Source organism: Brassica napus, chromosome C1, assembly GCF_020379485.1.
Source record: "Brassica napus cultivar Da-Ae chromosome C1, Da-Ae, whole genome shotgun sequence".
Lineage (NCBI taxonomy): Eukaryota > Viridiplantae > Streptophyta > Magnoliopsida > Brassicales > Brassicaceae > Brassica > Brassica napus.
The window spans coordinates 20,342,150-20,353,786 of NC_063444.1; the positions used below are offsets into that span (position 1 = coordinate 20,342,150).

At 42.9% G+C, this 11,637-nt stretch overlaps 1 pseudogene; it reads left to right on the forward strand.

Moving 5' to 3' along the window:
- The first annotated feature begins 5,873 nt into the window (after positions 1 to 5,873).
- LOC106350802 lies at positions 5,874 to 11,490 on the forward strand (annotated as a pseudogene).
- The last annotated feature ends 147 nt before the right edge of the window (positions 11,491 to 11,637 follow it).

Consider the following 11,637-nt stretch of genomic DNA (forward strand, 5'->3'; position numbering starts at 1 on the left):
TGTGTGAAAGTGAAGAAAAAATTGTATCTGGAAAGCACTTTAACCATTTTGACACACGATCTTTGACTATTAATGTATGCTTGATAGGTGTCAGTTCATTATTTGTTTTGTTTGTTGGTAAAACGTTATATTCTCTTGACTCGAAGTTTTTGGGATGTAATTAAATGCTAAGCCTATTAGATTATAACATTGTATTTTTTTTTTTTTTAATTTGGAATCTAAAAAGTTGCAGTGTATTTGAAAAAATAAAATCTATTACAAGAAAGAAATTTATAACATTTTCTTCTAAAAGAACATAGTCATAACAAATTAATGTACAATGAATGTAACCCTAGAAAGTCAAAACATTTATATTTTAGAAATGGTTTTAAAATCCGGAAATAGTAGTATATTCAGACAACTAAAAGCAGAAATGATTTAAAAGATTTCTATAAAGATGTATATAAAATGTATGTTTTTTCTGCAAAATGGAGTCATAAAAGCAAAAAAGAAGTCCATATCATTTGTTCCCCACTTGTCTTCGTTCAAAACACAACACGCAACCATAACTCTCTTTTTTTTTTGAATGAATGTTAAATTTTTTATTCATAAAAAAATAAACTTTTTACATCAAGTGATACTTTATCTAAATAGACTTCTACTCCTATTTCCAAACCCTTTCTTTACAGCAACCTATGCTTCAAAACTCCTAAAGACCTAGCCATTAGCCAGAATCCTAATTACGTCCTTGTGCCAAACCAGTACTGCAGCATACCTTCCAACCCCCTTACTCCTTTGGACTGTACCAAACTGAGCTTGTTCCTGATAGCTTTATCTATCAGCTTTGCCAAGACCAGTAATGGGAGAGGCTGTTCACCATGACGCCTCTTGTTGCGTTCTGTCCAGATCATGTACAAGGCAGTCTGAAAAGCATAGCGAAGGGCAAACCTCTTCTTCTTCTCCATAGACTGGCTTGTGATCTGCCTGATAATGTCATCCCAACGAGTAGAGTAAGTGTTGAGCAGTATCCCTTTGGTGATAGTTTCCCAAATACGTGAGGAGAAGCTGCACTCAAAGAACATGTGCTTCTTTGTTTCAGTAGCATTTTTGCAAAGTACACAGGACGTGTCCACCCCTTGACTCCAGTTCGAAACTCGATCCATGGTGGAAAGCCTATCCCGCAGCGCTAACCAAGCCATGAAAGCAAATTTGGGATTTGCCTGAGAGAACCAGATACCCCTGCTCCAAGTGCATTGAGTCCCTGGTGGTCTTGTTAGCTGCCAAGTCACATGAGTGGAGAATTTGTGCTTGAATCCCATGTTCCCTCTCCACAGATCGACATCCTTATCATCTGCTCTCTGCTTTGCTTTGATTATTTCCAATTCTTTCTCAATATCATTCAACAAAACTCTTCTATGTCGTTTTCTACTTCTGTTATTGCAGAGAACTTCCTCCACTGTGGCTTCTCGCCTGATACCCAGATCCAAAACCCCTCTGTCTCCAAGGAGATCCGACATCACTCCCAGCTTAGTCCACTTGTCATACCAAAAAGAAGTATGTCTCCCATTCCCCACTGCTTTCATATAGAATGTCTTAGCAACAGACCGCATCTTAAGCATTTTCCTGAAAATCCAAGAGCCAATATGTGAACTTTCCTTAACTTCCCAGAAGCTTTTCCTTTTGAGAAGGTTCGCTTGAACCCATTTGCCTCACAGCGAGCCACCAACTAGCATCCTCCAAATAAGCTTCAACCCATAGATGAAATTAACTTCTTTTAAAGATCTAATCCCCAGACCTCCCTCGTTTTTTGGTTTACTGACCTCCACCCATGCCACCTTTGCACCCGAGGTCTTTAGTGTCGGGCCTGACCAGAGGAAAGCTGAACAGAGTTGCTCAATTTCCCTTATGCATTGACTTGGTAGGCGAAAAACCGCTGACCAGAAGTTAATTATACTCACTAGCATAGACTGGATCAGCTGCAATCTCCCTGCATAGGAAAGAAATATGCTTGTCCAAGTACATATACGACCTCTGATCTTTTCTAGGAGAGGCAAGTAGTCTCGAGCTCTCATAGCTTGCGTTAGCAGGGGAAGTCCCAAATATCTGACTGGAAGTTCTCCCACTGCGAAGGGAAAGTTCGTCAAAATCCTGCATCTTTCAACCACTGATACTCCTGCCATGAAGATTGTCGATTTCTCTAAACTGATAGAGAGTCCTGACCACAATTCAAATTCATCAAACACTGTAAGAGCCCCCTCTACCGAACTTTTTGTACCTTCAACAAACACAATCAAGTCATCCGCAAAACACAGATGAGTAAGCTGTAGGGACTGACATCGAGGATGAGGATTGAATTTTCCCTCTCTCATTGCTTTGTCCATTTTCAGGGACATGACGTTCATACAGAGAACAAACAGATAGGGGGAGAGGGAGCAGCCTTGTCTCAGACCCCTATTGCTTTGGAAATAACCCGCCAGTTCGCCTTGTACTTGAACCGAGAAGGAGGGGGTGGTGATACAAAGTTTTATCCAATGTATGAACCTCTCCGGAAATCCCATAGCCAGTACCCCGTTGATAATAAATTGCCACTGGACCGAATCAAACGCCTTAGAGATGTCTATTTTCATAGCACACCGGGGGGAAACAGATTCTTTGTGGTAGCCCTTGACCAGTTCTGAAGCTAGTAAGACATTTTCCATCAGCAGTCTTCCTTTTACGAAAGCGGATTGGTTCTCAGCTATGATCCTTGGTAAGAGTAACTTCAGACGATTTGCAAGAATCTTCGATACAACCTTGTACAGCACATTGCAGCACGCAATAGGTCTGTAGTCTCTCATCTCCGTTGCGTCATTCTTCTTGGGAACCAAAGCCAGAATTGTTGAGTTTACTCCTTTCGGTAGAAACCCCAGACGGAAGACAGATTGAACCGCGATGGTAAAGTCATGAGCTATCACCGGCCATGTTGTTTTGTAGAATTCCGCAGGAAATCCATCCGGTCCTGGGGATTTATTTGACGGCATATAGAATAACACCTTCCTTATATCCTCCGCCGAGACCTCAGCTTCCAAGAAACTACAGTCAACAGAGGTACACTGAAACTCAATTAGCTCCCTCAGTTCCTCCACCGAAGCAGCTTGGAACCGGCTTGGAACTTTATTTAGAACATCTGAGAAGAAACACTCTGCCTCAACCTTAATCTCCTGGTGAGTGTTTACTATTCTTCCATCCTGACATTTAACCTCCCTCAAGGTGTTTTGAGCTTGTCTTGTCTTGATCGAATTGTGGAAAGTCTTGTTGTTTTGGTCTCCCACATCTAACCAATGGAGCTTCGATTTCTGCTTTAGAAAGTCCTCTTCTAACTCTGCCACATGGAGCCACTTCTCATACGCAGTAGCTTCCTCATTCATCGCCACCGTATTTGGGTTGGCAAGTGTGTTTTACTGCTTCTCACAAAGAGTGCTATACGCTTCAGAAGCACGTTTAGATAGATTCCCCAGCTTTTCTCTGCCAAGTTCCCTGATCATTGGCTTTAGATTTTTAAGCTTCTTAGAAAACCGGTACATAGCTGAAGTAGAATGGAAGAGCACGTCCGTCGACTCCCAGTACTCCTTCACCATAGGTAGAAAGCTTGGCAACCTTCCTATAGCATTTACATATTTAAACGGTCGTCTGATCTTCGTCACACCCTGAAGGAAGTGAATCTGACACAGCATGTGGTCAGAGCAGCCACCAGGTGCAAACACTGAATATGCATTCGCAAACTTAACCATTGCCACATCGTTTATAAGGACCCTATCAAGCTTCTTACAGATCAATCCTTCTTCTCTTTTATTACATCAGGTGAATAAAGGCCCCTGATACCCCATATCTGAGAGACGACAGTGGAGAGCCATCCTCTGAAAATCCCTCATACCATTCGGAGCTCGAAGCAGACTATCACCCCCCGAGTGCTCTCCCATTTCAAGTATCTCGTTGAAATCCCCCATAATCAACCACACTTTGTTTTGAAATAGAGGAGAGTCATGATGGTGACATAAATCTTCCCACAGCTGCTTCCTGCCTTCCACCTCATTACTAGCATAGACAAATGTAGAGAAAAACTCTTCCTCGTTTTCCAAAGAGACAGAGACAGTGATCAGCTGATCAGTCTTGTACACTGGAGTCAACCGAACAGTGTCTCTCCACAGCAACCAAATTCTACCTCCCTAACTGTGCTCGTAGTTCGTCATCGAAGACCAATCCTTAAACACTGAACCCAAAATCCTTCCTGCCTTTCCCTCCTTTACTCTTGTTTCCAAAATACAACCAAACTTCATATCCTTATTGCTGAGCCACTCTTTCATCACGGAATGTTTCAATGGTTTGTTGAAACCGCGCACATTCCAAAAGAAGCTCGACATATTAATGACGGAGGGAAGACCTGGTGCTCCTAGTCACCGAAGTTGCCTTCTGTGACTTAGCTTTTTTCCTTCTGGACCCCCTTGTTGTACTTGGTTCACTTTGTTCATCTACCTCTTGAACCATACTTGACTGCTCCTCAACTGCCTTAGCAATAGTGATACCCTCATCGGCTGCCTCGCTTCCCCCATTCGTACTTTCCTTGGATAAGTGAGCCTCTTCATTAGCACACTGGTGGCTTTCATTTGGTATTTCCCCGTCCTCCCATTCTTCTTCAATACTCAAGACTGCGAATTTTGAAGCTGAAATGTGAAGAACCTCTGTCTGATCCTTAGTCGGAGACCTTCCCATTTTCGCAGGTGAGACTAACGCCCAGCTACTCGTCTCATCTGAAGTAACAACTACCTTCCCCCCGCTTGGTTCTCTTCTTTTTGTATATCAGCTTCCAAACTCTTCTCAACTATCCCCCCTTTACTTATATGGGCAAATTCCTCTTTCGAACTCTCCAGCTGCTTAGTTGAAACTAGATCACCTTCAGTCACCTTTTCTAAGTCAGTGCTCAACCCTTTCCCACTGACTTTCTCCTTCACTTTCATCTTACAGACCTCCTCCATGTGTCCACACTTGTCACATAACTTGCATCTGGCAGGGAGCCAGGGAAACTGAAAATCCACCTCAAACTCTTTCCCGTTCTTTGTAAAGTTGATGACTTTGGGGAGGGCCTTAGAGACATCAACCTTAGCAAAGACTTTTGCTTCTTCAAAGTTAGAGCAAGCTAACGTCTCTGGATGTAACTTTACCGGGAAGCCCACTGCACTCGTAATGAACCCGAGACCTTCCCAGGAGAACATATGAAGCGGAACCCTACGGAGATGAACCCACATTGGAATGGACTCCTCATCCTGCTTTTCTTCCTCCGCCCTCGGAGTCCACTTTGTCACCACCATTGGTACACCTGCGATACTCCACATACCTTTCCTCAGGATCTTCTCCCTGGCTTTTGGATTTGGAACCCTGAACCTCATAGTTGTCGCATTTACTTCGTACACTTCCACCTTCGCAGCAACCTCCCCATACTTCCAAATCTTGTTTAAAACCATATGGACCTTAGCAACGTGGGGGGAGATGTCCAGAAATTTTCCGACGACAAAGTCCTCCCACAAAGGAGTTTGATTCGCTAGAGCCTCCTCCGGAATCACCACCGAATGAAGACCATCCTTGTTAGTGGTCTCAACATTGAACTTCTTCAACACCTTTTTGTCTTGGGCAGCAGACACCCAACTCAGCCCAAGCTTCGGAATGGTAGGTAGATCTGACTTCCCCACCGTAGAACCCTCATCGCGAACCTCCGTAGCCATCTTGTCCCTCGTCGGAGTGACAGGAGAACCCGGCGGCGCAGCCGAATCCATCCTCAAAACCCTAGCTCCAATCGCCTCAGAATCGCTCTCTAAAGAGAAAACTCAAAACGGTGCGTATTAACAAGTTGTTTCGGTTAGTGTGCAATGCAACCATAACTCTCTCCATCGTCATCATCGCCAACGAACCTCAGATTAGATTAGGGTTTCTCCTTTCACTAATTGATCTGTACGTACTAGGCATTCTCATATCTCGAATTCTTGACTAGTCATGGAGAATCACCAGAAGCAAACATTGGCTCGTGGCGAAGAGAGTTCTGTCACGGGAATCGATCTTATGAGAGTTGATCAATGCGGGGAGATCGGTGCAACTCAATCTCATGCTCCTCCCGCACCTGCCCCGACGGTGGGTGATGAAGCTGCCCCTGTAAAGCGAAAACGGGGCCGACCTCCGAAGGCGCATGCTAAGACGCCGTTGCAAACTCCACTACCACCGCCGCCAGGGAATGACGACAAGGAAGAAGATGTGTGTTTCATTTGCTTTGACGGTGGAGACCTCGTTCTCTGTGATCGCCGGTGAGTCATTGCCATTTCACAGTGACAATTTTGTTGGATAGTGTTGAGACCTTAACCAACCGGTTAAGTAACTGGTTAATTAGTTGGGTTAGACAGATAGTATGAATAGATAGGGATTAGAGCTTTGGATGATGTTTAACAATGAAGTTTAGCTAGTTACTGGATTTTATATGGTATATGTTTTTACTTTAGTTACTATTTTGGATTACACGCTGGTTAATGCCATAGAGTTACACAATTGGTAAAGAAGCAAGGAGGCAGTGTTAATGATTGTTATTTATGGAGCTTTTAGGTATAATATTTGTGTTATTGATAACTAATATTGATGATGGGTTTGTCTTGTTCATTCAGGAACTGCCCCAAGGCATACCATCCAGCTTGTATTAAGAGAGACGAGGCATTCTTTCGAACAGCTGCTAAATGGAACTGTGGTATGTGGCATACATAGTCCACGATGTTAATTACTATGTTGTATTTGCTGTCAGGGAGTTACATGCCGTCAAATCTTTTAAATGATGACTGATGTTTTGTTTCATTCATTTCAGGTTGGCACATATGCGGTACATGCCAGAAAGCTTCCAGTTACATGTGTTATACATGCATTTTTTCTGTTTGCAAGCGGTGCATTAAAGATGTGCCGACTATGTGATTGTGAGGGGTAACATGGGTCTTTGTGGCACATGTATTAAGCCTATAATGTTACTCGAGAAAGTTTCCCAAGGAGATAATGAAGCGGTAAGACATTCCTTCACAATATATAGTTTCCATTCAATGCTTTGCCGCAAATTTTGCTCAGGCCAATTGAAATTTTACCAACCCGCCATATTTACCTTAAGAGAGCTATAGTTTGTTAATTTTGTTTGGCCTTTTCATCTCGTTTGATTGCTCTTTTATTAAGAAACCAGGGATTTCTTCAAAGTGATCAAAATCAATCGTAGTGTTGCCATGCACATGACACTATTGGCACAATAGGTAATGTCGTAGCAATCAGCCACAAGCCAAAATCATGGAGTTGTAGAGATTTGGGGTTTGATTGATTAGAATCATATATTACGAGAGACTAAGGGGATGATGAGAGTTTTCCAAATTTGTAGTTATGTGTTTCGTATTCAATAAGCTCTTGCAAGAGCACTAGGGTATGTTGGGTTTGTTTCTAAGTAATTTGGTGAAACTAAGGAAAAGAGTTACATCCTTGTTTTGGGAGAAAAATTTATACTTAGTTACCATAATGTGTGCTGGTCATAATTGTTTTCCTTGTTTTCTAGGTTAAGGTTGATTTTGATGACAAGCTCAGTTGGGAGTATCTGTTCAAGGTATATTGGCTTTGCCTGAAGGAAGAGCTTTCTCTAACAGTCGACGAGCTTACTAGAGCAAATAATCCTTGGAAGGTGGTTCCTTACGTTGCTCCTAAAGTGGAGTCACAAAATGATCACACCCGTAACAGAGCTTATTCTGCAGACAATTCAGCTGTAGATGTAGCAGTGAATGGAACAAAAAGAAGAAGGACTAGTGATTCCCCCACCTTACCCAGCAAGTTGGATACAAAGAATCCAAGTAATACCTTAAAGAAGCTTCCTGGAGATACAAGCTGGGCAACAAAAGAACTCCTTGAGTTTTTGTCGTTCATGAGAAATGGAGATACATCGGTTCTTTCTCAGTTCGACGTGCAGGGTCTTCTGCTTGACTATATCAAGAAAAAAGACCTTAGGGATCCTGTTCAGGAGTCTCAAGTTATCTGTGACCAAAAGCTTGTGAAGTTGTTTGGAAGACAGCGAGTGGGTCACTTTGAAATGCTTAAGCTTCTTGAGTCTCACTTCCTTATTCAAGAGAAACCGAAAGATGAGAAAACGAAAAACGGGGAAACTGCTCATGCTGTTCATGACCCACCGGTTAGGGATAGAAGACGGAAGATGCGTAAGAAAACTGATGGCGGAGTACAAAACGAAAACCTGGATGCGTATGCAGCGATTGATGTTCACAATATCAACCTGATTTATTTGAGACGTAAATATTTAGAGACTCTACTTGATGATATCAACATCCTATCTTTCTAAATATTGCTTGTTAACCTCTCTTTCTCTCTCTGTGCTCATGAATAAAATGTTAAAATCCTATCTACTAATAAGGTAAGGTAACCTAGTAATTATGTTTCATGTTTGTATCTTTAATGTACTTATAACTGTGCTTTTCAGGACGAGATGTTTGTTTTGGTGGTGTCAGGGTGACATCTTGAAGACGGGAGCAACACTGCAAGCCATGAGAATCAATGAGGTAGGTCAATTTAACAAAGCAAATATCACTCGTATAAATATTAAAGCTCCCCTTGATCATAGTTCCTTATTGGACTCTTTCTTGCTTCGTATTTACGTTTTGCTGATGTAGGCTCTGGAAACTGATATAGTAAAGTTCAAGCATCTCCGGGATCGGGCTAGTGAGAAGGGTCGTAGAAAGGAATATCCTTTTTGAGATTATTACCCTACTAATTAATATCCATCGCACTTCGCTTACATTTATTTCCCTTTGCATATGACATTTATTTCCCTTGGATTTTGCTGGTTATAGAGTCTGTCAACATGTCGTTGATGAAATAGTTCCTTGAAGAGGATGATTTAGTTTGTTTAGTATACAACTTGACGGTTTTCCATTTAGATGTTTGGTTTGCGTTAACTTGAAAGTGAAAGATACTTTTACAGTGATTGCATGGAAAGTTCACGTCCTTGATTTCTTAACCATCTTCAACGCTTAGAGAGTGTGTAGAAAAGCTAGGGCTTCTAGAATCACCTGAGGAACGCCAGCGGCTTCTGCAGGAAGTCCCAGAAGATCCAAGCATGGATCCCAGTCATGCATCAGCAGAAGATGCAGGGTTGGGTACGAGGAAACAAGGTCTCTCACCTTAACCTAGGATGTGAAAAAGCTACTTTTTCATTATCTTACGAAAATTCCTGATTGCTGGATGCTGTTTACAATCTCCTACATTTTCTATTTGCAGATAATCACATAAAGGCACAAAGTAAAGGCCCGAAGAAAAAAGGAGATACCCTGGACAGCTTGGGAAATAATGCGCAGAAAAAGTATGATGCTCCAGTGTTGCGAAGCAGAAATGCAGTGCATGCTACCAATAAGGATGATTGTTCCAAGGTCCGCGACAGCTCATCCGATAACCAGGTTTGACCATACCTCCTACTCTGTTCCCAACGTATGGTTTCATGTCATATAAAAATCTTATGGGTTTTGCAGGTAACTGGTAAAGATGACGAGGAGAATGAAATATGGCATTATCGAGATCCAACAGGAAAGATCCAGGGACCGTTTTCTATGGTGCAGCTCCGCAGATGGAAATCTAGTGGCCATTTTCCTCCTTATCTTAGGATATCGAAAGCGCATGAGAACCAAGACGAGTCTGTGCTTCTGACTGACGCTCTTGCCGGACGGTTTGATAAAGCAACTACTTTGCCAAACTCCTCTTTGCTTCCCCAAGAACCAAGACCTTCTCCGCATGACTCTGGAAGCACTGGCGTGGATGTGAACGGTCTTCAAACGAACTCGATCGACGCCAGTTAGCACCAGTGCAACCTCCTCTTCGTCCTCTACTGTCGGTGCCCTTGCTAACGATACAAAAGAGAAACAAGTTGTGACTCTTGCACCTTGCTCTGCAAAGGTGGAGGATGGTAGTTCTGTTCGTCCCCAGCCTCAAGTTAGTTGTCCAGCATCAACGTCTGTGGTTCCAGGACATGTGGTTGCTCCTGCCGTAAGAGAAACTTCAGGAACTGATCAGTCCAGTGCTGTTCGCGCAGATGTTAAGGCTGTACAAGATGGAGCAATTGTTAGTTCTGTTCATGCACCAAACCTAAATCAAGAAATCCATTTCCCTAGTCCCACACTTAAGTTAAGCCCTGAAGACTTGGAAGCTCAAGCGGCAGAGACTATTCAGTCTCTATCTTCATGTGTTCTGGTCAACGGACCATCTGGTGTCACATGGGGCACCACCACCACCACAACTACCACCGATGCGGCTACCACCACTTCAAGTGTTTTGGTCACTGGAGGACAGCTTTCTCAAGTAACACAGCAGAATGCTGTTGATTTAGGTTCACCGTCTGTCAAGCCAATTGATTTGGCAACTGGTCATGCCACAGCAACTCAGACATCAGATAACACTCAAGTGGTTCACTCATCTGGGTGGCCGGCCATTGTGGCTGACCCTGACGAGTGTGATGAATCAGTTTCAGATCTGTTAGCCGAAGTTGAAGCAATGGAGCAGAACGGTTTGCCATCCTCACCCACCTCAACATTTCACTGCGATGTAGATGATGATTTGACAAAAGCGCCAGAAAAGGATTTCTTTAACCCTGTGGCACGCATGTCCCTCGCATCTGAAACATGCAGAATGGATGTTTCTCATCCGAGTATTCCTGACAATGTCGCTGCCGGAAAAAACTCAATGGACACAGAAGCAAAAGACCACACTCTCTTTAGCCACTGTGGAACCGCTGGTCCGGAGCTCCTGCTCTTTACACCGCCAGCACCAGCTTCAATAAGTCAAAACCTGACTCTAACGACAACAACTCTTAGACTGGGATCAGAAACCTCAGCTGAAGCTGGATCGGTTGAAAGGTGTTCCAAGTCGGTCTCCGGAGTTGGTTTCGAACCGAGCCCTAGGTCATCGTCATTATCATCATCATCACATGAATCAGCCCGTGGAAACACCGAGCGCAGTTCACGTGGGAATGGAAGTCAGCAAAGGAGAACCGGTGGAAACAGCAGAGACCGGCAATGGTGGAACAACGGTCACAATAGTAGCTTCAACAACAGTCACAATTGTAGCTTCAACAACAGTCATAAAAATAGGCAATGGCCATGCAACAGTAGCCATGGGTGTGATCATGGATCAGGTTCGCACACAGCTCATCCGCCCAAAGGGCTGAAAATATGTAAATTCTATGAGAGTGGGTACTGCAAAAAGGGTGCTTCTTGTAGTTTTTGGCACCCCTGATTCTCATTTCTTGTATTTTGTATTTATTTGTTTATTAACACATCTCGAACATCCTTTTAGGAACACCAAAGTTTTTTTTTTTAACTCCAATACATCTTTTATTATACTGATGATCTAATCTGATCAGAATGTAACAGATGAGTTATAAAGTTTGGGACATAAAAATGAGAAACAAACAGCATATTGTCAGATAATCTATATTTTCCTAAGCAATCTGCAACTTGATTCCCATCTCTTCCAATCCATCTGAATGAAACTGCTTCAAACTTTTGCTTCCACCAATTAATGTCTCGTATCCAATTATAGGCAGCAAAGTGTATCTTTTCATTATTGAGG